Genomic DNA, 25,312 nt, shown 5'->3' with positions numbered 1-25,312 from the left:
TATGGTGTGTTGGCTTTTATTGGTAGAGGGATTGAGTTCCGGAGCCATGAGGTCATGTTGCAGTTGTACAAAACTCTAGTACGGCCGCATTTGGAGTATTGCGTACAGTTCTGGTCGCCTCATTATAGGAAGGACGTGGAAGCTTTGGAACGGGTGCAGAGGAGATTTACCAGGATGTTGCCTGGTATGGAGGGAAAATCTTATGAGGAAAGGCTGATGGACTTGAGGTTGTTTTCGTTAGAGAGAAGAAGGTTAAGAGGTGACTTAATAGAGGCATACAAAATGATCAGAGGGTTAGATAGGGTGGACAGCGAGAGCCTTCTCCCGCGGATGGAGGTGGCTAGCACGAGGGGACATAGCCTTAAATTGAGGGGTAATAGATATAGGACAGAGGTCAGAGGTGGGTTTTTTACGCAAAGAGTGGTGAGGCCGTGGAATGCCCTACCTGCAACAGTAGTGAACTCGCCAACATTGAGGGCATTTAAAAATTTATTGGATAAGCATATGGATGATAAGGGCATAGTGTAGGTTAGATGGCCTTTAGATTTTTTTTCCATGTCGGTGCAACATCGAGGGCCGAAGGGCCTGTACTGCGCTGTATCGTTCTATGTTCTATGTTCTAATGAAGTTACTGAAAAAAGCCCCTAGTCACCACATTCCGACACCTGTTCAGGGAGGCTGGTATGAGAATTGAACCATGCTGCTGGCTTGCCTTGGGCTGCTTTCAAAGCCAGTGATTTAGACCTGTGCTAAACCAGTGGATAACATTTCAAAGTCCAGGTGCTCTCCACAGAGAAGAGGCCTCGCCTTGAATTATTTGAAGATTTTTATTTGTTATATGCTCAGTATACCACACCATTCATTTGTCAATCCAATGGCTAACACACCAGAGCTTCACAAAGGGGCATTCCTACAGAAAATTGATGTGTTTCAAATATCTCTAACAATAATAATCGCTTATCGTCACAAGTAGGCTTCAATGAAGTTACTGTGAAAAGCTCCTCGTCACCATATTGCAGCGCCTGTTCAGGGAGGCCGGTATAGGAATTGAACCCACGCTGCTGGTCTTGTTCTGCATTACAACCAGGTGTTTAGCCCATTGTGGTACAGACGGCATCACAGCAGCAGGGTCCCTGGTTTGATTCCCGGCTTGGGTCACTGCCTGTGCGGAATCTGCACGTTCTCCTTGTGTCTGGGTGGGTTTCCTCCGGTAGCTCCGGTTTCCTTTCACAAGTCCCGAAAGACGTCCTTGTCAAGTGAATTGGACATTCTGAAATCTCCCTCAGTCTACCCGAACAGGCGCCGGAGTGTGGCGACTCGGGGATTTTCACAGTAACTTAATTGCAGTGTTAATGTAAGCCTACTTGTGACAATAATAAAGATTACTATTATAACGTGAGGTGAGGAATTGCACTAAACAAGGACAATTTGCTCCAATGTACCATATATGCGCCTCAGGACTTTTCTTTAAAATTATCAAAAATTCAGGCAGCATTGATGAAAGGCGAAGCAGCAGGACTGAAGAGTTGAGTACTGAAGTTGTGGGACTTAGTTTGTACTGAGGTCATACAGCATATCCAGAGGAAAGTTATGACACTTCATGTTGCGTCTATTTTAGGTCACAGAATTCTACCGATGAAGTAAAATTATTTTATATCCTGAAGAATTGCAACTATTTCAAGAATGAATATAAAACTACATAAAAATTTCAATTCAATTTAACAGGGAACTGTCCCACCTGTAAAAGGATGGAGAACGAGAGGGCACAGGTTCAAAGTGATTTTCAAAAGAAGCAAATGTGATGTGAAAAATAACTTTTTTCACATGGTGAGTGGTTCGGAACTGGAATGCACTGCCTGAAAGTGTGATTAAGGTGGTTCAATAGAGGCATTCAAGGGGGCATTAGATGATTACTTGAATAGAAGCAATGTGCAAGGATATGGGGAAAAGGTAGGAGAATGGCACTCAGCCATAATGTTCATTTGGAGAACCAGTGCAGACGCGATTCTTTTGTGTCATTATATTTCTGTGATCCTGGGTGAGATCAAAATAATTAGATTAAAATAACCTTTGAAACAACAAAGAGAAATTACAAACTGCATATTTACTCATAATGAGGAACAGGAATAGGCCATCCAGCTCCTCAAACCAATGCTGTCATTCAATTAGATCATGGCTTATTTGTATTTTAATTTACCTGCCTTTAATAACCTGGCCTAAAAAGAATCCAGCCATCTTAATTTTCACATAACCTCAATGTCTTTTTAGGGAGGGGAGTGTTCTAGATTCATTATGCTTCATGTGATGAAGTATTTCCTGACATCATCCCTGAAGAACCTGGTTTTAATTTTGAGGTCATGCCCCCTCTTCTGGACAACTCCAGCAGAGGAAATAGTTTTTTTGTGAGGTGATCCATTTTGGTAGGAAGAATAAGCAGGGCACATTCCGTTTCCAAAATAAGGGTCTAACTGGCTTGGATGTGTGAAGGGATCTAGAAGTCCCGATACACAAATTAATTAAAGTGGAGATCCAGGTTAATGAGACCATTAAAAATGCAAACAAAGCATTGCAGTTATTATTGAAGGGGGCTGGGGACCATTTATCTCGAAAATGGAGTGTTTGGGGTGACCTGATGGAGGTCTTTAAGATTATGAAAGGGTTTGATAGGATAGGTCAAGGGGATACATTTCTACTTCTGGGAAACCAAAACTAGCAGTCATAAAAACAAGACAATCTGATAGATCCAATGGGAAATTCAGGAGAAACTTTTTTACTCAGCGGTTAGAACAGCAAACTCACAACCACACGGAGTAGTTGAGGTGAACAGTATAGACACATCTAAGGGAAAGTTGAATAATCGAGGAGGGAATAGCAGGATTGTGAAGATTAGATGCAGAGAGGTGGGTGAAGGCTCACATGGAACTTAAACACTGGTATGGGAGAGTAGGGCTGTTTCTCTGCTGTACATTCTATGAAAATCCTTTAATCATTTTAAATGCTTCAAATAGATTGTCCCTTATACTTTCATACACGAGGAAATGTAACCAGGAACTTAACTGGATAAGTCATATAAATACCATGTCTACAACAGTAGCTCAGAGGTGAGGAATTCTGCAGCGAGTAATTCACCTCCTGATTTCCCAAAGCATGCCCACCAAATACTAAGTGCAGGTCAGAGTGTGATGCAGTACTTTCCTTTTGTCTAGCTCAGCAACATCCAGGACAAAGCATCCTGCTTGATCAGCACCCCTTCCATCACTTTAAATATTCAGACCCTCCACCACTGGCACACAGTGGCTGCATTGTGTCCTATTTACCAGATACAATGCAGCAACCAAGCTGTTTCAACGGCACCTTCCAAATCCATGAGCTATACCACCCAGAGGGCAGAGTAAAAGTAAAGTTGCCCTCGTCCCAGATGACCATAGGCTGCATTCCTCTTTCCGGGGGGAGGTGGGGGGGGGGGGGGGGGGGGGGGGGGGGAGCTGACTGGTGGCAATTTAATCTGAGGACCACCACACTTGAGGTGAGGGGCGAGGTTGAGAAGGTGGGGCCTTCATGAATAACCTCAGCCGGTACGGGAATTAAACCCACGCTGTTGGCCTCATTCTGCACCACTAACCACCTGACCAGCCAATTGAGTTAAACTGGCTCCCACCAAGGATAAGGGTAACAAACAAACAATATCACTACCTCCAAGGCACATATCATCCTAATTTGGAATGATGTTGCTATTCCTTCATTTGCACTCGGTCAAACATGATGCTCACTACCAGCATAATGGGTTTACCTACAGTAGACAAACTGTTCTGGGTCAAGAAAGCAACTCATCACCCATCTTCTCAAGGGCAATTAGGGATGGGCAACAAGTGTCGGTCTTGCCAGCAATGCCCATGTCCCAGTAATGATTAAAAATACAAAATATAAACCTTGTCTATGCAACCTGCATATCTAAGCCTCTGAGCCCAAGTATCAATCTGGTGAATCTTCACTCTTTCCAAGACCAATGCATTCTTCCTAAATGTGATACCCAAAATAATGTAGTGCTCGAAATGGGACTACCCAGAGGTTCATATAACATTAGCAGTTTCTAATCCAAGGTGGCATTCCTGAATCAAGAGATTTTTGGAGGATCATAACTAAATTTACTCACCTACTTCTTTTAATACCTTGTGGTGGGAAATGTCAGCTCCTGGAGATTGACTCACCTCTAGTTTCATTATTTTCTCTATTTAATAAAAATCTTTATTATTGTCACAAGCAGGCTTACATTGACACTGCAATGAAGTTACTGTGAAAATCTCCTAGTCGCCACACTCCAGCGCCTGTTCAGGTATACAGAGGGAGATTTCAGATTTCAGAATGCCCAAATTACCTAACAGCATGTCTTTCAGGAAACTGGAGCATCCAGAGGAAACCCACGTAGACACAAGGAGAATGTGCAGTCTCCGCGCAGACAGTGACCCAAGCTGGGAATCGAACCTGCGACCCTGCTGCTATGAAGCAACAATGCTAACCACTGTGCTACCGTGCCACCCTTTTGCAATTAACATTGATTTCTGTTCTATATCGTTCTTCAGAACTGGTCAAATATATTTATATTTCTTCTAGTGGTAATAAAAACAGTCTGATCTGACTTGGCAATTATTTAAAAAGTGGTGCACAAAAAGTAATTTCCATTTCCATTTCCAAACATGAGGGAGGTGCAGCACAGGGCATGTAGTGCATGTTGCCTTGGGTAAAGGTGTTTGCTAAATGCCTAAATAATGATAATATATGCACCGGAGAGAAATATCCAGAACTATTTGATTATTGTCATTCAGCATTACTTGTAGTTTCCAGAACTATGGTGTTCACTGAATGGTACATTTCATAGCACACGCACAAGATTTGAGATTCAGTGTAAAGAGAAATTAGTATTATAAAAAAGGAAATTGCTGCTTTAACAATCAGCTTAAAAAAAAATGTTTTATGTTTACATCCAACCATTATTATGTTCAATACGCAAGTCATTATTTTCCAATTTGAGTGGAGGCAGGGCATCGATAAAAGAACGCACAGGTGCCACTGAACGTAAAGCAGCTCTTACAGGATGTGCAAGTTCAAATTCTATCACTTTTTCTTTTGCAATGTTAAGCCAATGCAGGCAAGGCCGTATGGACAGAATCTGACAGCCCTAAATATTATTGTTGTCTGAATGCACCACAATAGTTTGGCATCACAATTGTGGTAATTATATATCCATCTGTTTTGCTTTTGGAGAGTAATTGTTAAATAAAGGCTGCAAAAAAACATTTTGCTTTGCCATGTTGCGCATCGTATGTTTTCCATCCCAGCTATATTGTTGTGCCTCCATCCAGAGTTTCCCCAGGTTCAGTTTAGAAAAAATGGTCACCTCTCACCCAGGGCCCTGGACTTCTAATGGAGAACAGCCTTTTTTCCTCTCCTATGTCCAAATGGGTCAGCAAAATAGTGTCCAGACAATTTGATCTCAAGAATCTAATCTGATGATCATCACAGAATTAATAATGGACTTTCGTAACAAGACCGGTCTGCAATCTGATGGACTGGTTAGAATAAAGTTAGACACAGGATGAATGAATTATGGCTGATAAAAATAAACTGGACATAGAGCTACCTGATGCATTCCTGTGGTTGTAAACTATTTGGAATTTGAGGGGTTGCAATTGCATTTTATTCAGAAAGGTGTCCGGATGATATTGGGAAACAAAACCCAATATGACTGCAGTCCTTGCACCCTGGGGAAGCTTGCAATATCGGTGAAACCTTGTTCTGCCTCATCCGGTTTCACTCTGACCATGAAAAATGTTTTAGATATTTTTTTGAGGCACAGAAGCCTTATTGAATCCGCTGATAGAGCAGTGAAAAACAATCTAAGAGATGCCACTGATCTCACCTGCTGCAGCTCTGAACAAGACCATAAGGGCCACAAAGACCTTGGGAGCCATAGGCAGTGCTACCCATGCACTGGGCCAAGGCACAAATTGTGACTGCAACTGGTATAGCTCAGTGATAGCTTCCTTGGTGAAACACAGCTGCCTGACACATTGATCCTCAACATTCCTACATTAAGGTAGGGGACATGCTCCTGAAAAGTCGCTGCAGCATGGACTCCTGGGAAGCATCCTCTCCCTCCCTTGTCCTCCAGACCCAAAGGCATATCTAGTAGTCTGCCAATGGCTGTTTTAAAATTGTTTGAAAGCAACCAAAAACAATGCCGATTTAGCAAAAACTTTTTCTCATTAATCAGAATGTCAATTGTCGAAGGGAAAAAACATGGTAAAAAATGTCCAAAGATGAAGCAGCAGCTTAAAAAAACAAACTCACCACTAACCTGGATGAAGTCAATGACCCCATTAAAAGGTTCTGCTGATGCATCCTTGATGCCTGTTAGTGTTACGAGTTGCTAAGTGAGTTTAACACATAGAGTCAGAAACTGGGATTGCACATTGCCACAAAAGACAACAAGCAGTGCATGCTTAGTTAAATATTGTCCCCTAAATGGCGTTTCCTTAAAGTGGTCTGTGAGCTAAGAATTTGTGTATGTGTATGTAGCCCCTTCTTAATTTATGAGTGATAAAGCTTATCACAAAACTATTGCTGAAAGTTACTTGAGTAAAAGTGATAAAGTTATTATCTAAGCAGTCAGATACAAAAATTAAAAGCAGGTGAAGATAAAAGATACTTAAAGGTGAAATTTCAAATTAGTCTCTGTGAGATATGATTGCGGGCCCACTGCTTGAGCTCCTTCTTCCCAAAATGAAAGGAACTGAACTGGGTTTAGCAGCTACAATGGCTTCTACAGTTGACCAGTCAGTGTTTGCTGTTTTCAGGTGGACCCAGAAGGTTTAGAGAGAAAGAGAAGATTTCCTATTCCTCAGTAATTCTGTGTTACAGCACTTGTAGATTTCCTGAACTCTTTCAGCGGAACAGCAGTTGATTTCTTAATATCTACCTCTTTGTACTCCCTGGGCCATAAGCCCTGTGGTAGTATAACTAGGAGGTTTACAGTACCTATCTGCCATCGGTGCAGAGCACTCACTGCCCATTGGCTCAGGTCGGTCATGTGCCTCTCTGCTGATTGGTTGAGGCTAGTCATGTGACTGCTCACCCATTGACCGACAGGCAAGTAGTCCCGCCTACGAGGCGGGGTATAAGAACCCGTAGGGCCCGGCAGTCGGCCTTTCTCTGTAAGTTGACTGCCGGGCACACAACTAGTTGATTAAAGCCTGATATACGGAACTTCTTCACGACTCAAGTCCCATTGATGGTACATCAAGCCCACTCTCAAGTTATTTCTCAGAATTCTTCCTTGGCTCCTGCACTTTATACAGTATGAAAACTTGAAATGGCTGCTATGTTGATTTTGATTTAGCTTTGTTCCACTTGGCAAAGAAGTTCATTATTTTGAAGTCCTTTGAAGTCCTTTCTGCTCTTGTTCTCTCAGAAGTAAAATGATTTTTCACACCTCTAAAATTTAATGGACTTTCTGGAGGGGACTTTGCATTTTGAACGATTCTTCACAGCCAGCTCTAAAGATCTGAGTCTGAGAAGGTTTGAATAAACTCCAGAAGGTGTCATATTGTCTGTCCATTTTTCCATTTTGAAAAATACTTTAAACTCATTGTCGAGGTTTGAAAACAGAAAGGATCCTTTAAAGAAGCTGTCATTTAAATCTGTAATGTCATAATTAATGTTTGTGACAATAATTTAAATGCTGGTTTGAAATGTATGGATAATGCCCTGGATGCATAGAGAGGAACCTGATCCAATATGATGAATGAAGCATTCCGGATGTAGAATGGGCAAGAGCATGCATGGCACTGGACGCTCAGGTGCTCGTTTTAAATCTGTAAAACAGGTATGGCATCAATAAATTCCATGGGACTTTGTTTAAGTCAAGCAAGGTGACCCACAAATATGCTCAGGTTCTTTGAAGATAGTGGTTAAATGTGAAGACAGGTTGCACTGATTGAATTCAGTGACTGATCTTTAACATTGCTCTGTATGTTAACTTTCTATCAAATAAAGAAATGTAACAATGAAAATCCAGCCTTGTCTTATCAGATAGTATTTTTTTGGTCTACCTGTGAACAGTTTCAACAAACAATTACACCCTTGATTTATACCACTGTGTGAGTTAATGGGGCATTTGTGTATTCAGTGACATGAAAAGGATGTGGGATCTACCGGTATAATTCAATGCTACCACATAACTTGAGATACAGAATTGCAACATCCTTGTTGTGAATCCAAGGATATTACCTCTTAAAATATTGATCTAGAACAAAGAAGAAGAAAGAAAAACAGGCCCTTTGGTCCTCCAAGCCTGCACCGCCCATGCTGTCTGAACTAAAACACCCTACCCTTCTGGGGACCATACTCTCTATTCCCATCCTGTTCATGTATTTGTCAAGATGCCTCTTAAAAGTTACTATTGTATATGCTTCCACTTCCTCCGCCGGCAGCGAGTTCCAGGTTCCCACCACCCTCTGTGTAAAACATCTGCCTCATACATCTCCTTAAAACCTTGCCCCTTGCAACTTAAAGCTATGCCCTCTAGTAATTGACTCCTGGGGAGGAAAAACCTTCTGACTATCCACTCTGTCCATGTACCTCATAATCTTGTAGACTTCTAATAATAATCTTTATAAATTGTCACAAGTAGACTTACATTAACACTGCAATTAAGTTACTGTGAAAAGCCCCCAGTCGTCACACTCCTGAGCTTGGTCGGGTAAACTGAGGGAGAATTAAGAATATCCAATTAACCTACCAACACGTCTTTCAGGACTTGTGGGAGTACCCAAAGGAAGCCCATGCGGACACGAGGAGAAAGTGCAGATTCCACACAGACAGTGACACAAGCCGGAGTATGCCTTCTTGACTACCTTCTCCACCTGCGTTGCCTGTGCACCTCTACACCCAGATCCCTCTGCCTGTCAATACACTTAAGGGTTCTGCCATTTACTGTATATTTCCCATCAGTATTAGACCTTCCAAAATGCATTACCTCACATTTGTCTGGATTAATCGCCATCTGCCATCTCTCTGCCCAAGTCTCCACCGATCTATATCCTGCTGTATCCTCTGACTGTCCTCATCACTATCTACAATTCCACCAACCATTGAGTTGTCTGCAAACGTACTAATCAAACCAGTTACATTTTCCTCCAAATCATTTTTATATGCAACAAACAGCAAAGGTCCCATCACTGATCCCTGCGGAACACTACTAGCCACAGCCCTCCATTCAGAAACGCTCCCTCCCACTGCTACCCTGTGTCTTCTATGACCGAGCCAGTTCTGAATCCATCTTGCCAGCTCACTTCTGATCCCATGCAACTTCACCATCTAGTTTAGGTACCATCACTATGGGTGAGCTTCATTGGCTGCAACCCACTTCAATTATGCCATTTTAAGCATACTCTCAATCTCTTTGTTAACCTGTGCCAATTTTAAAGGGTTAAGCCTGTATGGATGTTGTTTGATTGGAACAGCATTTCCCACATCTTCATCACGTACAGCCATTTTAGTACTTCCCAATTTATCTCCACAAACTTGCCCATGTGATACCAATAACTTTTTCAGGTCAGTTCGATTTTCCTCTGGAAGTTAACTCAACAATTTATCCTAATTTTTAAGAACATCCTCGTTTTCCAATTTAATTTGAGGTATGTCAAATTCACAGTCATCTGGATTTGGTTCGTCACTTTGAGTTAGCATCATTAAAACCTCCTCCTTTTTCTCTCCTTCCCTTTCAAAGTACTTTATCAGCATATTCACATGACACACTCGGTGAGTCTTCCTTCTATCTGGTGTTTTTACCACATAATTCATCTCACTTAACTTCCTTTCAATCTGATAAGGTCCACAAAACCTAGCTTTTAAAGGTTCACCGACCATTGGTAATAACACTAAAACTTTATCTCCACTGGCAAAACTACGAACTTTGGATTTCTTGTCCGCTACCCATTTCATCACATTTTGTGCAACTTTTAAATGTTGTCTAGCCAATTCACCTGCTCTATTTAATCATTCCCTAAAATTTGATACGTAATCCAACAATGTAATTTCCGATTTCTCACTCACCAATTTTTCCTCAATCAATTTAAGTGGTCCTCTTATCTCATGACCAAAAATTAGTTCAAAAGGACTGAAATTGGTTGACTCATTAGGTGCATTCCTAATTGCAAACAGTACGAATGGAATTCCTTTATCCAAATCCTCTGGATAATCATGACAATAAGCCCTCAATATTATCTTTAATGTCTGATGCCACCTTTCTAATGCTCTCTGCGATTCTGGATGGTATGCAGTTGATTTAAATTGTTTTATTCCTACGCTATCCATAACTTCTTTGAATAACCTTGAGGTAAAATTTGACCCTTGATCCGACTGTATTTCTAGTAAAGAATTTAAGTAATTCCTCCACAATCTTTTTAGCTGTAATATTACGTACTGTCGTGGCCTCTGGAAACCTAGTAGACACATCCATTATAGTCAAAAGATATTGATTCCCACTTTTTGTTTTAGGAAGCGGTCCTATGCAATCTATTAGGACCCTTGTAAAAGGTTCCTCAAATGCTGGAATGTGTATTAAGGGTGCTGGTTTTATCACTGCTTGAGGTTTCCCTATCACTTGACATGTGTGACATGATTGACAAAATTTAACTACAGCTTTATGTAGTACAGGCCAATAAAAATGTTTTTAGATTTTAGTTTGAGTTTTTCATATTCCCAAATGACCTCCTACTGGTACCTCATGTGCACCTCGCAACACCTCCTTTCTATACCCTACTGGCAATACTACTTGATTAAGTTCTGCCCACATTTCATCCACCTGCATATGTAAACGTCTCCATTTTCTCATCAAGACATCACTTTTACGGTAATAACACTCTGGTATACATGCAGATTCCTCTTCCGTGTATGCTTTCTGATACATCCATTTTATTTCTACATCTTTCTGTTGTAACTCGACAATTGTCTTGAACTAAAAATATCCGCCTCATCTTCCACCTGTTCTTGTTCTTTTTCAACCATCTGATCAAAAATCGTTTCTGATAATTGCACTTCAACTTCATCTTCACTCTTTGATTTCTCCTCTTGTCTTAACCTGTGACTTTGCAAACTTGTCACTACACAATCTGGAAAAATCCCCCAGGATATTCGTACGTCAACACTTCAGTTGTCTGATTTTCCACTGGCTTATCAACCACAGTCGGCATTACTCCCACCAGCGATCCAGCTATATCATTACCCAAGATAAACTGTATTCCTGGACAAGATAGTTTCTCTATTACTCATCCTGCCACTTCACCATTCTTCACTGGACTTTCCAACATTACTTTATATAATGGAACACTACTCCTTTCACCCTGAATTCCACATATTACCACCTTTTCTGGCAACATTCTTCCCATACTACATAACTTTTCATCTTTTACCATCAAAGATTGACTAGCTCCCGTATTCCTTAAAATTGTGACTTCTTTACCTGCTCTTCCTGATACACATGAGTAAACTTTACCCACACAAGTAAATTCTTTAAAGAGATCTGGCACCTTCTTATCAATCACCTCTTGGTCAGGCTGTACAATCTTTTGCACCTCCTTCGCTTCACTTGGGCTTTCCTTTACCACTTTAACAAACCCCACTGTTTTATCCTGTTTTTCCACATCAGCCTTCCCAGTGCTTTTCTTCAACCACCAGCACTGTGACTCTACATGGCCGAGTTTATTACAGTGAAAACATTTGAAACCTTTCATTTATTTTCTACACTCCTGGATGTCTTTTTTAGCCTGAGGTACACTATCCTTATTATCTCCCATCAGATCACCTTTACCTTTCCCACTTGAGTATTTCTCATGTCCCCAGTTTCTATCCCTCACAGGTTTAAACTGATATCGGAAATCAAACTTTGATTTGTGAACTAATTCATAATCATCTGCCATTTCTGCTGCTAATCTCGCAGTTTTAATCCTCTGCTCTTCCACATGAGTTCTCACTACATCAGGAATTGAACTTTTAAACTCCTCCAAAAGTATAATTTCTCTGAGAGCTTCATGTGTTTGGTCTATTTTCAAAGCCATTATCCACCAATAAAAATTATTCTGTTTGATCCTTTCAAACGCCACGTATGTTTGACCAAATTCTTTCCTTAAATTTCTAAACCTTTGTCTGTAGGCTTCAGGCACTAGTCCATATGCACCCAAGATGGATTTTTTCACCTTCTCATATGACTCATATACCTCCTCTGATAGTGATGCAAACACTTCACTAGCCCAACCTACCAGCTTTTCTTGAGTCAGTAGTACCCACATGTCCTGTGGCCATTTCATTTGTTTAGCTACCTTCTCAAATCAAATGAAAAAGGCTTCTGCCTACTTCTCATCAAACTTTGGCAATGCTTGGACTTTTTAAAATAGATCCCCACCATGCCTTCGACTTTGATGCTTTTTCTCACTATCCTCATCACTATCATCCAACTGTACTTTTCCCTTCACGCCTGCCAATTTTAACTGACTGTCATATTTCATGGCCATTTTCTGAAGTTCAAACTCTCTCTCTTTATCTTTTTCCCTGATCTGTATCTCCCTTTCTTTTTCTTTTTCCTCTCTCTCTTTCGTATTCAAGCTTCTTTAATTCTTTCTCATGTTCCATTTGTTTAATTTGTAACTGAATTTTTGCCATTTCCAATTAGTCAAACTGTATCTCAGGCAACTTTAAATGCTTAGCCACCACCATAATTACCTCATCTTTTCACATTTTGTCAGGTAATGTTAACTACAATGTTTTTGCCAAATCTAACAGTCTGCTTTTAGTCTCTGTCCATAAGGTACTACATCTGACCGTCTCCACCCCCAAAAACTTCTGAGCCTCTGAAAGAGCCATTGTCCACAACACACTCCCTACTTAAACTAGAATACCACACCTGATAAGCAACCACAATATGCTCACTCCTCACTGTCTTTAAGTTCACTAAGCCAATCCAATAGATCCAGTTTTATCCCCCTCGAGACCCCAATTTGTTATGGGTCATGCTTTAGAGAACCCCAAAGTGCATCATGGAGTTCACCTGACCCACAACTTTTAATAGATTGTGGTATGGGGAGCACACGGCCCACTCTCCAGGTGTGGCAGACCAGAAATGGAAAAGTATTTTTTAAAGCAAAACAATGATTATTCTATGAACTCAAGTTAACCTTTTTAAAAAATACAGTGAACATCTTAGCAACCGTTAATTCAAATATAACCCCCAAAGAGTACAACACTAAGTAATCCTTAAGCTGTCCTTTTAACACCCATAAGACTTAAAAAAGAAATTTTAACAGAAGCACATGAGGTTAAAGTCACTACTGAGAGCAGTTATTATTTTCAAATCACCAAAGGGTTGATTTACATTCTTTAGATTACACAGAGAGATTCATACACCTTCTGGCTGTGACTGCAGCTATCCAGCTCTGAAAACGAAACTAAAACACACCCTGCAGCAAACAGCCTAAAACGAAATTAAAAAGCTGGCAGACAGCCCAGCTCCACCCACACTCTGACATCACTGATGAACACCATTTATTAAAGGTACATTTCTTAAACACCCATTTCTTAAAGGTACTCTCACATGACGCAGGTAGCTCTAAAATGCCCCTGCTAGGAAATCTCCTTCCCCTATTCTGGATCGGCGCAGGCTGGGAGGGCCGAAGGGCCTGTTCCTGTGCTGTAATTGTCTTTGTTCTATACCCGACAGAATCCCTACTCTGAGTGCCGATTGGTCACCCAGACCACGTGACCCTTACTCTGCTGTTTTGCCCATACTAAAACATTATTCCCTGTTAGTGGTAGATCCCCACTTGTGGCCCCAATTTCTAAATTTATCTCCCTAAATCCCTTTCACCTCTCTCTCCATCTTTAATAAAGTTTCTTCAGACAGATGTTTACAAAGCTTTGAACACATCTACTTTGTCTTGCATAATGGATTATCCATTCTTTCAGTTTACTTACTGTGGACGCGATCTACCGGCCGCGCCTGCCAGATCCGGAAAAGGACGAGACAGGTAGATCCCAGGAGAGACCTCTCCCAGGATTCCCGACTGTCCTTACGCCTCGTGAGATCCAGTTAGATTTTGCGAGACATCGCGATCTGGATCCTGCCCACTACGGGCAGGACCCAGACTAGCATATTTAATAGAGTTCGAATCGCCGTGGAGACTGGATGTGGGGTTGCTAGCGGACGAAGCAATCTGTGGGCGGGTTACCAAGTCCATCCAGAACTACCTGGAAACAAATGATACGGGGAAGGTCTCTGCAGCGACGGCCTGGGAAGCTTTGAAGTAGTCAGAGGGGAATTAATCTCGATACGGATCCACAGAGAAAATGCTGAGAGGGACAGGTTAGTTGAGGAGATATTCCAGGTGGACAGGAGATACTCAGAAGCCCCGGACGCGGGGCTACTGAGGGAGCGGCGGAGGATACAGGTGGAGTTTGGGCTGTTGACCATAGGGAAAGCAGTGGAACAGTTGAGGAAGGCAAGGGTGGTGATCTATGCATACGGGGGAAAGGAAAGGAGAATGTTGACGCACCAGCTCAGGAAAAGAGAGGCGGCCAGGGGGATAGGTAAAGGAAAGAGTAGAGACGGTACTACTGTCTTCGACCCAATGGGGGTGAACAAGGTGTTTAAGGACTTTTATAGTAAATTATATAGGTCGGAGCCCCCGGCTGGAGTGGAGGAGATGAGGCAGTTTCTGGATCAATTGAGGTTCCCGAGGGTGGAGGAGGACCTGGTGGAGGGGTTGGGAGCCCCAGTTGATATTGAGGAAATAATCAAGGGGCTGGAGGGCATGCATTCGGGCAAGGCCCCGGGGCCTGACGGCTACCCGGTGGAATTCGATAAGACTTTTTCAGAAAATTGAGCCCACTGCTGGTGAGGACATTTAACGAAGCAAGAGAGAGGAGTCCTCCCCCCAACAATGTCGCAGGCCTCGATTTCATTGATCCTGAAACGGGAGAAGGATCCGGAGCAATGCGGGTCATACAGGCCGATTTCTCTACTGAATGTGGATGCCTAACTGCTGAATAAGGTACTGGCCACAACGATTGAGGACTGTGTCTCGGGGGTGATAGGGGAAGACCAGATGTGATTTGTTAAGGGCAGGCAACTCAAGGCCAATGTTCGAAGGTTTCTACATGTTATTATGATGCCCTGAGAAGGAGAGGAGATGGAGGTGGTGTTAGCGATGGATGCAGAGAAGGCTTTTGATAGGGTGGAGTGGAGTTACCTGTGGAGGCGCTGGGAAGGTTTGGGTTTGGTGAGGGCTTTATTGACTGGGTGCGGTTGCTCTATCAGGCACCAGTACCGAGTGTGCGTATGAACCGGCTGAGGTCGGGTATGTTAAACTACACCGAGGGATGAGGCAAGGGTGCACCCTCTCCCCATTACTGTTTGCTCTGGCCATAGAGCCATTGGCATGGCGTTAAGAGCCTCTAGGAACTGTAAAGGGCTGGCTCGGGGAGGGGGGGGTGGGGGGGGGGGGGGGGGGGCGGAGCACTGGGTATCGCTCTACGCAGATGACCTGCTCCTGTACATTTCGGACCTGTTGGAGGGGAAGTAATGCAAATCTTGGGGGAATTTGGCAATTTTCCAGGGTATAAATTGAACATGGGAGAAAGCGAGATGTTTGCGATCCAGGCAAGAGGACAGGAGAAGAGACTGGGAGAGCTGCAGCTTAGAATGGTAGGGAAGAACTTTCAATATATGGGAATCCAGGTGGCCCGGGAATGGGAGGCACTGCACAAGTTAAACCTGACCTGGTTGGTAGAACAAATGGAAGGGGACTTTAAGAGATGGGACATGCTCCCGCTATCACTGGCAGGGAGGGTACAGACCGTGAAAATGACGGCCCTCCCCAGATTTCTGTTTGTCTTTCAGTGCCTCCCCATCTTTCTCCCTAAGGCCTTTTTCAAGCGGGTGAATAAGATTATTTCCATCTTTATGTGGGCAAGTAAAACCCCGTGAGTGAAGAAAGTGTTGCTGGAGCGCAGTCGGGGGGAGGGTGGATTGGGCTGCCTAACTGCTGTAATTACTACTGGGCGGCTAATGTAGCCATGATTAGGAAGTGGGTAGTGGGGAAGGGGTTGGCATGGGAGCGGATGGAGGCCGCGTCATGTAAAGACACCAGTTTGGGAGCACTGGTAATGGCACCTCTGCCATTCTCGCTGGCCCGATACTCCACAAGTCCGGTGGTAGTGGCGGCTCTGAGGATCTGGGGCAACGGAGGAGATATAAGAGAGGGAAGGGAGCATCGATTTGGACCCCAATTTATAATAACTACAGGTTTGTACCGGGCAGGCTAGATGGCGGGTTCTGAAGATGGCAGAGGGCAGGAATTAGAAGGATGTGGGATTTATTTATAGACGGGAGCTTTCCCAGCTTGAAAGCTTTGGAGGATAAATTCAAATTGCCAGCAGGGAATGGTTTTAGGTATTTGCAGGTGCGAGACTTCCTGGGAAAACAGGTGCCGGCCTTTCCGCTGCTGCCGCCACAGGGGATACAGGAAAGAGTAGTTTCCAGTACCTGGGTGGGAGAGGGGAAGGTATTGGATATTTACCAGGAGCTTTCAGAGGCGGAGGAAACTCCGGTGGAGGAGCTTAAGGGCAAGTGGGAAGACGAGCTAGGAGGAGAGATAGAGGCGGGGTTATGGGCGGATGCCCTAAGCAGGGTTAATACTTCCTCATCATGTGCCAGGCGTAGCCTGATACAATTTAAGATAGTCCACCGGGCACACATGACAGCGGCTAAGATGAGTAAGTTCTTCGGGGTTGAGGATAGGTGTGCGAGGTGCGCAGAAAGCCCAGCAAATCATGTCCACATGTTTTGGGAATGCCCGAAGCTTAGAGGGTTTTGGCAGGGTTTTGCTAAGGCAATATCCATGGTACTAAAAACACGGGTGGTGCCGGAGGTAGTGATCTTTGGAGTGTCGGAAGATCCGGGAGATCAGGGGGCAAAAGCGGCTGACGTCTTGGCCTTTGCTTCCCTGGTAACCCGGAGACGGATCTTGTTCATGTGGAGAGACTCGAAGCCCCCGAGTGCAGAGACCTGGGTTAGTGACTTGGCTGGGTTTCACAGTCTCGAGAAGATAAAGTTCGCATTAAGAGGGTCAATGTTAGGGTTCACCCGGAGGTGGCAGCCGTTCGTCGACTTTCTCAGGGAAAATAAAAATGTCGGCGGAAGCAGTATTCCAAGGAGGGGGGTGGGGGTTGGGGGGGGGGGGGGGGGGGGGTGGGGGGGGGAGGGGGGGGGAAGGGGTTTGTTGTTGTATGGTTGAGGTATGTGAAGAGTGGGCTGGGGGGGGAAATGTTTATTTAATCATGTTGATGTCATTGTTTATTTTACTGTTATAAAAATTTTCAAATACCTCAATAAAATATTATTTTAAAAAAATAAAAGAGTTGAGGGGCAGCACGGTAGCATTGTGGATAGCATAACTGCTTCACAGCTCCAGGGTCCTAGGTTCGATTCCGGCTTGGGTCACTGTCTGTGCGGAGTCTGCACATCCTCCCCGTGTCTGCGTGGGTTTCCTCCGGGTGCTCCGGTTTCCTCCCACAGTCCAAAGATGTTCAGGTTAGGTGGATTGGCCCTGCTAAATTGCCCTCAGTGTCCAAAATCGCCCTTAGTGTTGGGTGGGGTTACTGGGTTATGGGGATAGGGTGGAGGTGTTGACCTTGGGGAGGGTGCTCTTTCTAAGAGCCGGTGCAGACTCGATGGGCCGAATGGCCTCCTTCTGCACTGTAAATTCTATGAGAAATGCACTTTTAACTCTGCTCAAACCAGAGGGCAGCACGGTGGTGCAGTGGGTTAGCACTGCTGCCTCACGGCGCCGAGGTCCCAGGTTCGATTCCAGTTCTGGGTCACTGTCCGTGTGGAGTTTGCAATTCTCGCTGTGTTTGCATGGGTTTTGCCCCCCCCCCCCCACAACCCAAAAGATGTGCAGAGTAGGTGGGTTGACCATGCTAAATTGCCCGTTAATTGGAAAAAAAATGAATTCGGTGCTCTAAATTTATATTTAAAAAACCAACTATGCCACCCAGCATCTATTGGCCTCGCTGAGAAGACACCAGCTGAACACTGTTTAGCACTGGTCCCCACAAACAGGGACCAGGCCGAACGGCACTTTGGGGGGGGGGGGGGTGGGGGGAATCTCCCAGGCAATCTGAGGTCCCCAAGTAGTCTCTGGGCAGGGCGACACCCTGGCACTACTGGTGCTAGCCCAAACAAGGATCCGTGTGAACTGGGGTGTAAGGAGGTGTGGGGGGGGGGGGGGGGGGGGGGGGGGGGGTTGTACAGTGCTCCAAGTACCAGGAATGGCCGCTAATCCCACCAGAATGGATTCTGATTAAATTTGGTTAGGTTGTGCCCTATATATTTTCAGTACTTTCTGTTATTTACTTTGGGGCATTTTAAATAACCCAAGTATTTTATGAATATATGTTAGTTCGGGTTTTGTGCACCACTGTGTTTTTTTAAGGTTTTAACGTTTTGTTCACTTTTCTTCTATAATTATAGCAATGGCATTTAACTTCCACCAGTTCTGTATCTCACATTCCCTCTGTTCTCTTTTCATAGAATTTACAGTGCAGAAGGAGGCCATTCGGCCCATCGAGTCTACACCGGCTCTTTGAAAGAGCACCCTACCCAAGGTCAACACCTCCACCCTATACCCAGTAACCCCACCCAACACTAAGGGCAATTTTGGACGTTAAGGGCAATTTATCATGGCCAATCCACCTAACCTGCACATCTTTGGACTGTGGGAGGAAACCGGAGCACCCGGAGGAAACCCACGCACACACAGGGAGGATGTGCAGACTCCGCACAGACAGTGACCCAAGCTGGAATCGAACCTGGGACCCTGGAGCTGTGAAGCAATTGTGCTATCCACAATGCTACGGTGCTGCCCTCTTTATGGGTATATTCACTGAAGTTTGAAGTTCACACTCTTTGAGCTGTGGTTTATACCTTTGCATGGTATTACACATCATTCCTAGGTATTGACAGTAAAAAATAATTATGTTCATCATGTGATGAAGGGAGTATTGAATGAATATTGGATTCTAAATATTGGGCATTTGAGGGTTGAAAACAACGTGTTATAGTGCATTTGATTGCAGTGGTCATGTTTTTAGAAATAATTCTGTTTTGCGGGACCTGGGAACTTTTAGGAGACAGAAGGTGAAATTGACCAGAGGAATGTGTTTTCAGTCTGGGCTAATGCACTATGGCTTGACTGGAGTTGTTCCTGAGGAGTTAATGTGTTTTTCAGTTTGGGGAGATGATGTCATTGCTGGGTGGAGCTAAGGGATTCACAGATATTTTGAGAAAGCTTTGGAGAGGAATTGAAGTCTGATCTGTCTGACACTGAGTCCACAATTCTCTCACAGTATGATGGTTATAAAAAGATTAATAATATTTAAAGCAGTGCAGTGTTGACCGAGGACAAGGAAGAAGCTGAAACACGCCAGGTGAACCAGCTTTTCGAAGATATTAAGCCAGGGTCTGAAGGGGTTCTAACAGGAACCAAACCTGTTCTATAAAGCAAGTATTACTCAATGCCATGCAGATTTTAAGATGGGTTGAGAGCTGGATGGGTCTTTTCTCATTGTTTAATGGGGAATTGAGTAGTAGTGTTTAAGGGATAATTGTAAGCTGTTCATTTGCATATGAGTTAAAGAGTTTAATATTGTATTCATTGTAAATTTTTGTTTAAAAACACCAAATCCCTATTTCTTCATGCAATCACTCCTGGAGCGAATCATTCTGTCCACCCAATCATATAAAATAAAATATTAGGGTTCCGTCCAGTATCGTAGCACTGTTGGGGCCTGGTCTGGGATTGTAATTACTGACAAAAAAGAACTTAGTCATTCATGGATATCAACTGGTAAATGTTGACTATTATATATTGTAGATTTCTTAACTTGTCTTCAAGACCACATAATATGAGATTCCCATTCTTACATCTATGTGTAATTACCTCACAGTTACCAATTACATACCATCAACACTTGTATGTATCAAAGTTTCATCCAATGTGTTTAAAACATTCAACCAGTATGATTAATATATATCTTGTGACAGTTTTCTCCATGTTTTATGATGACCGATATTTTCAACCTTTTCTCTATAGGTTTTCCCCAGGAATTACCTAACATTTATTGGTTGTTCCCATATAGGCTTGCCAAAGAGCTTTATGCATTTTCTGAATCAGTTTCTCCACTTTTCTCGGATTCCCATCTCCATGGGATAATCCAATCCGTTACCAAGAGTGCTGATATGTATCAGGCTGTTTCTTGATATTAGGCTACAGAGGAGCATGAAAGGGTTACTTACTTGAGAAAGGACGTACTGGCACTGGAGGGTGTGCAGAGGAGATTCACTAGGTTAATCCCAGAGCTGAAGGGGTTGGATTATGAGGAGAGGTTGAGTAGACTGGGACTGTACTCGTTGGAATTTAGAAGGATGAGGGGGGATCTTGTAGAAACATTTAAAATTATGAAGGGAATAGATAGGATAGATGCGGGCAGGTTGTTTCCACTGGCGGGTGACAGCAGAACTAGGGGGCATAGCCTCAAAATAAGGGGAAGTAGATTTAGGACTGAGTTTAGGAGGAACTTCTTCACCCAAAGGGTTGTGAATCTATGGAATTCCTTGCCCAGTGAAGCAGTTGAGGCTCCTTCATTACATGTTTTTAAGGTAAAGATAGATAGTTTTTTGAAGAATAAAGGGATTAAGGGTTATGGTGTTCGGGCCGGAAAGTGGAGCTGAGTCCACAAAAGATCAGCCATGATCTAATTGAATGGCGGAGCAGGCTCGAGGGGCCAGATGGCCTACTCCTGCTCCTAGTTCTTATGTTCTTATGTTCTTATGTGAGAGTACCTTTAAGAAATGGGTGTTTATAAATGGGTGTTTAAGAAATGTACCTTTAATAAATGGGTGTGTATATAAATATCTGTAGTGAGAGTACCTTTAAGAAATGGGTGTTTATTACTGCAGCGATGTCAGAAAGTGGGTGGAGCTGGGTTGTCTGTCAGCTTTTTACTTTCGTTTTAGGCTGTTTGCTGCAGGGTGTGTTTTAGTATTGTTTTCAGTGTGGGAGCTGAAGCCAGGCAGAGCAGCTGTACTGTTGATCTATCTGCCATGAAAATACTATCTCTTGATCATTTGGTGAATTCAGAATTATAAATGTTTTCAGTAGTGACTTTAACCTGACGTGCTTCTGTTAAAAGGTGTTTCCTTTGTAAGTCTTCTGGATGTTAAAAGGACAGTGTAAGCATTAGTTAGTGTTATATTCTTTGGGGGTTGTATTTGAATTGGTGGTTGCTAAGATGTTCACTGTATGTTTCAAAAAGGTTAACTTGAATTCATAGAATAAACATTGTTTTGCTTTAAAAAATACTTTTCCATTTCTGCTGTACCACACCTGTAGAGTGGGCCGTGTGCTCCCCATACCACAATCTATTAAAAGTTGTGGGTCAGGTGAACTCCATGATACACTTTGGGGTTCTCTAAACCCTGGCCCATAACACTTCACTGTACTGATAAACTAACTGAGTTTAGAATTTAATGATGTGTGAAATTGCAGGAGTGAAGCCAGGTCCTCTTGAGGAGGAAATATATATGGATAAGGAAATAAATATCCAATATTAAAGGAAATGGTGAACAAATGTTGTGTTGCACCATTTTGTTGCCTGTCACAGCTTTGATTCTCTTCCGTGATGTCGTAGTTACTCTAACCAGTCCAGATAAAGCCTACCAAAGGTTTCATTTTTGCATACCACTGACAAATATAGATCTCATCTCATCATCTCTTTGCCGTGCAGACACCTGAGCTCTACAGAAAGAAAGTCCTTCAACTTCCTTACTGCTATCAAGGGTAATATAACATTTTTTTCTGCATTGATGTAGAGCTACTGTATCGTTATGCAACTGTGGCCAATAAATGTAAATTACATTCAGGTAACTATTATTTGTTTCAACAGAAAATGGCATTTCTTTGCAACAATGGGTCTTTGTTTAATCTTAGCCTAATGGAAATGAAAGACTGATTGTAGTTGGGGAAAGTTTAGTTTGCATTCCAATTGTTAACTTCTCTCATTTTTCCTAATATTCTTTCCTGTTTTGATCCGTATTCATTGTTTTGTTTCTTTTCCAAATGATTTTAATTTTTGCTGCCATTTGTGTAGTTTCTCTCTGGCTTCTTTTCACTGTGGTAACAAATTATACAAAGGAGAGATGGTCGAGGAACTGAATAAATGGAAATATAAGGAGGGCTTGTTTAAAGAATGTGGGTTGACAAGAACAAGGAGGATAATTGCATTTAATGTTTTTAAGATCAAAACAGGAGACAATTTAACTTCGTCAATAAATTTGACTGTGGGAGCATTTCCAGGGAAATCGGAATTATGCAGGACGAATGGTTTAAAAATAAGTAAATAGGATTCTGAGCTGCGAGAAACGCTGTGAATTCATTGTTCCTGGTGCAAAGTTCAGTATGCAGAAAGTGAATCTTGGACATTTTTCCCCTTAACCGTTAAAATTAAACCATGCAGACTCACAACTTTCTTATGTATCTGCACCCAAGATCTGTAGACAGCAACAGCTCATTGGTCCACAAGAAATGGTTCCACAGCCTCGGTCACTCAATGAGGACACTGTAGTACAGTGCAGAGATGGTCTCCAAGTTTGTTATGATCTGCTGCATCCCCCCACAAACTCATCATTGCAGCCATTACCTCTTGGGATCCATAGGCTATCTCAAAGGAAGAGGAGGAAATATAGAAAATAGGAAATAGGAGCAGGAGGAGGCCATTCGCCCCTTTAAGCCTGCTCCACATTCATTATGACCATGGTTCAATAGCCTGGGTGGCAATGGGTGGCATAGTAGCACAGTGGTTAGCACTGTTGCTTCACAACACCAGGGTCACAGGTTCGATTTCAGGCTTGGGTCACTGTCTGTGCGGAGTCTGCCCATTCTCCCTGTGTCTGCGTGGGTTTCCTCCGGGTGCTCCGGTTTCCTCCTACATATCCCGAAACACATGCTATTAGGTAATGTGGACATTCTGAATTCTCCCTCTGTGTACCCAAACAGGTGTCGGAATGTGGCGAGTAGAGGCATTTCACAGTAACTTCATTGCAATGCTAACTTAATCCTCCTCACCTGTTTCCCCTTTCCTCGCTTCCGTCTCTAGGTCCTCCTACAATAGCCTGAGAATGAGGCAGCACAGTCCCGCACAAACACAGAATCCATACAGCAGATCTTGGTTTGTTTCTTCCTCCATCTTCCATCTTTTTCCCCCGCTGCCCTCACCGTTGCTGCGTCTGTTCGTTCTCTACACTGTTGGTTTTCACGAACACCTTGGCCTCCGCCGGGGTGCCGAGGTAATGTTCTTTCCCTTTATAAGTTATCCAGTGTTTGTCCGGGAACAACATGCCAAACCTTAACCTGCTCTTTTATTCTGTGTCCTTCCCACGAACACAACTTTGTCTGTCAGGCCCACCTCAGGATCTTTTCCCGGTCCTGATACAGGTGCAGCTTCACAATGATCACTCTTGGCTCCCATCTTGTGTTTTGGCCGGACAGACCTGTGTGGCCTGTTGAGTTCTGGGGGTTTGGGAAGCCGATGGAACCATGAATTCTACGGACATGTGCTTGTAGGATTAGAATAGAGGTTTTAATATACTTACAACAGAGCCAGCCTGTTAACCGTTGAACTTTCAATGAACTGGCAGGCCGGCCCTGTGGCACGGATCTTTATACAGCAGCTCCAGGGGGAGGAGTTCTGGGCGGAGCCAAGGGGGGAGCCCAGTACAAACTCTCGAGTACTCCCAGAGCTACTTCCCCCTGGTGGTCAGGTAGTGCAACTGCACTTACAATATCGGCTCGGACCCACAAAGCAGCATGGACGGAATCATCGCGCTCCTGAAAGAGTTTGGAGCCTTCTCGGGCTACAAACTCAACATGAGCAAAAGTGAGATCTTCCCATTACACCCGCAAGGGGGGGGGGGGGGGGGGGGCAGCACTAAAGGGGCTGCCGTTCAAACAAGCCCGACATAAATTCCGCTACCTGGGGATCCAAATAGCCCATGACTGGAAAGGGATCCACAAATGGAACCTCACCAGCCTGACGGAGGAAGTTAAAAAGGACCTGCAAAGATGGAACACACTCCCCGCTCTCCCTCGCGGGGAGAGTTCAGACGATCAAAATGAACGTACTGCCCAGGTTCCTCTTCCTGTTTAGATCCATTCCGATCTACATCCCCAAGGCCTTTTTCAAAGCGCTGGACAAACTCATCATGGCGTTCGTATGGGGGGGTAAAAATGCTAGGATCCCAAAGAAGGTCTTACAAAAAACAAAAACCAGGGGAGGGTTAGCCCTCCCGAATCTACAATTCTACCACTGGGCAGCAACAGCCGAGCGAGTAAGGGGATGGATCCAGGAGCCAGAAGCTGAGTGGGTGCGTGCGGAGGAGGCCTCCTGCATGGGAACCTCCCTCCGGGCCCTCGCCACGGCAGCACTCCCATCCCCACCCAAAAAACACTCCAGCAGCCCAGTGGTGACAGCCACCCTCCAATCCTGGAACCAACTGCGGCAGCAACTTGGCCTGACCAAAATGTCGAACAGGGCTCCCATCTGCAACAACCATAGGTTCAAACCAGCACTGACCGACGCCACCTTCAAAAGGTGGAGGCAGGACGGGGGGACACTGACAGTCAGGGACCTATACACGGACGACAGGATCGCAACACTGGACGAACTGACAGAGAAATTTCAGCTAGCTGGGGGGAACGAGCTACGGTACCTGCAGCTCAAAAACTTCCTACGAAAGGAGACAAGGACGTACCCACAACCGCCACGACAGACACTACTGGAAGACCTACTGGACGCAAGTATCCTAGAGAAAGGGAACTGTAGTGACATGTATGACCGACTGGTAGATAGGGACGACACCGTACTGGACGCAACAAGGAGGAAATGGGAGGACGACCTGGGGATGGAGATCGGGTGGGGACTCTGGAGCGAAGCACTGCATAGGGTCAACTCCACCTCCACGTGCGCAAGGCTCAGCCTGACGCAACTAAAAGTGGTACATAGAGCCCACTTAACAAGAACCCGTATGAGTAGGTTCTTCCCGGAGGTGGAAGACAGATGTGAACGGTGCCAAAGAGGCCCGGCCAACCACGCCCACATGTTCTGGTCTTGCCCCAGACTCGTGGAGTACTGGACAGCCTTCTTC

At 43.9% G+C, this 25,312-nt stretch overlaps 1 protein-coding gene across 1 annotated transcript in view; it reads left to right on the top strand.

Moving 5' to 3' along the window:
• The first annotated feature begins 21,787 nt into the window (after window positions 1-21,787).
• dnase1 (deoxyribonuclease I) overlaps window positions 21,788-25,312 on the top strand; it is a 40,302-nt gene continuing 36,777 nt past the window's right edge. Inside the window, exon 1 of the mRNA XM_038819244.1 lies at window positions 21,788-21,950. The gene's annotated coding sequence lies outside the window, so the exon portion shown is untranslated. The remainder of the gene's footprint in view (window positions 21,951-25,312) is intronic.

The sequence above is a fragment of the Scyliorhinus canicula genome, chromosome 15 (genome assembly GCF_902713615.1).
Source record: "Scyliorhinus canicula chromosome 15, sScyCan1.1, whole genome shotgun sequence".
Classification (NCBI taxonomy): Eukaryota; Metazoa; Chordata; class Chondrichthyes; order Carcharhiniformes; family Scyliorhinidae; genus Scyliorhinus; species Scyliorhinus canicula.
This window is presented reverse-complemented; position numbering and strand designations above follow the sequence as displayed.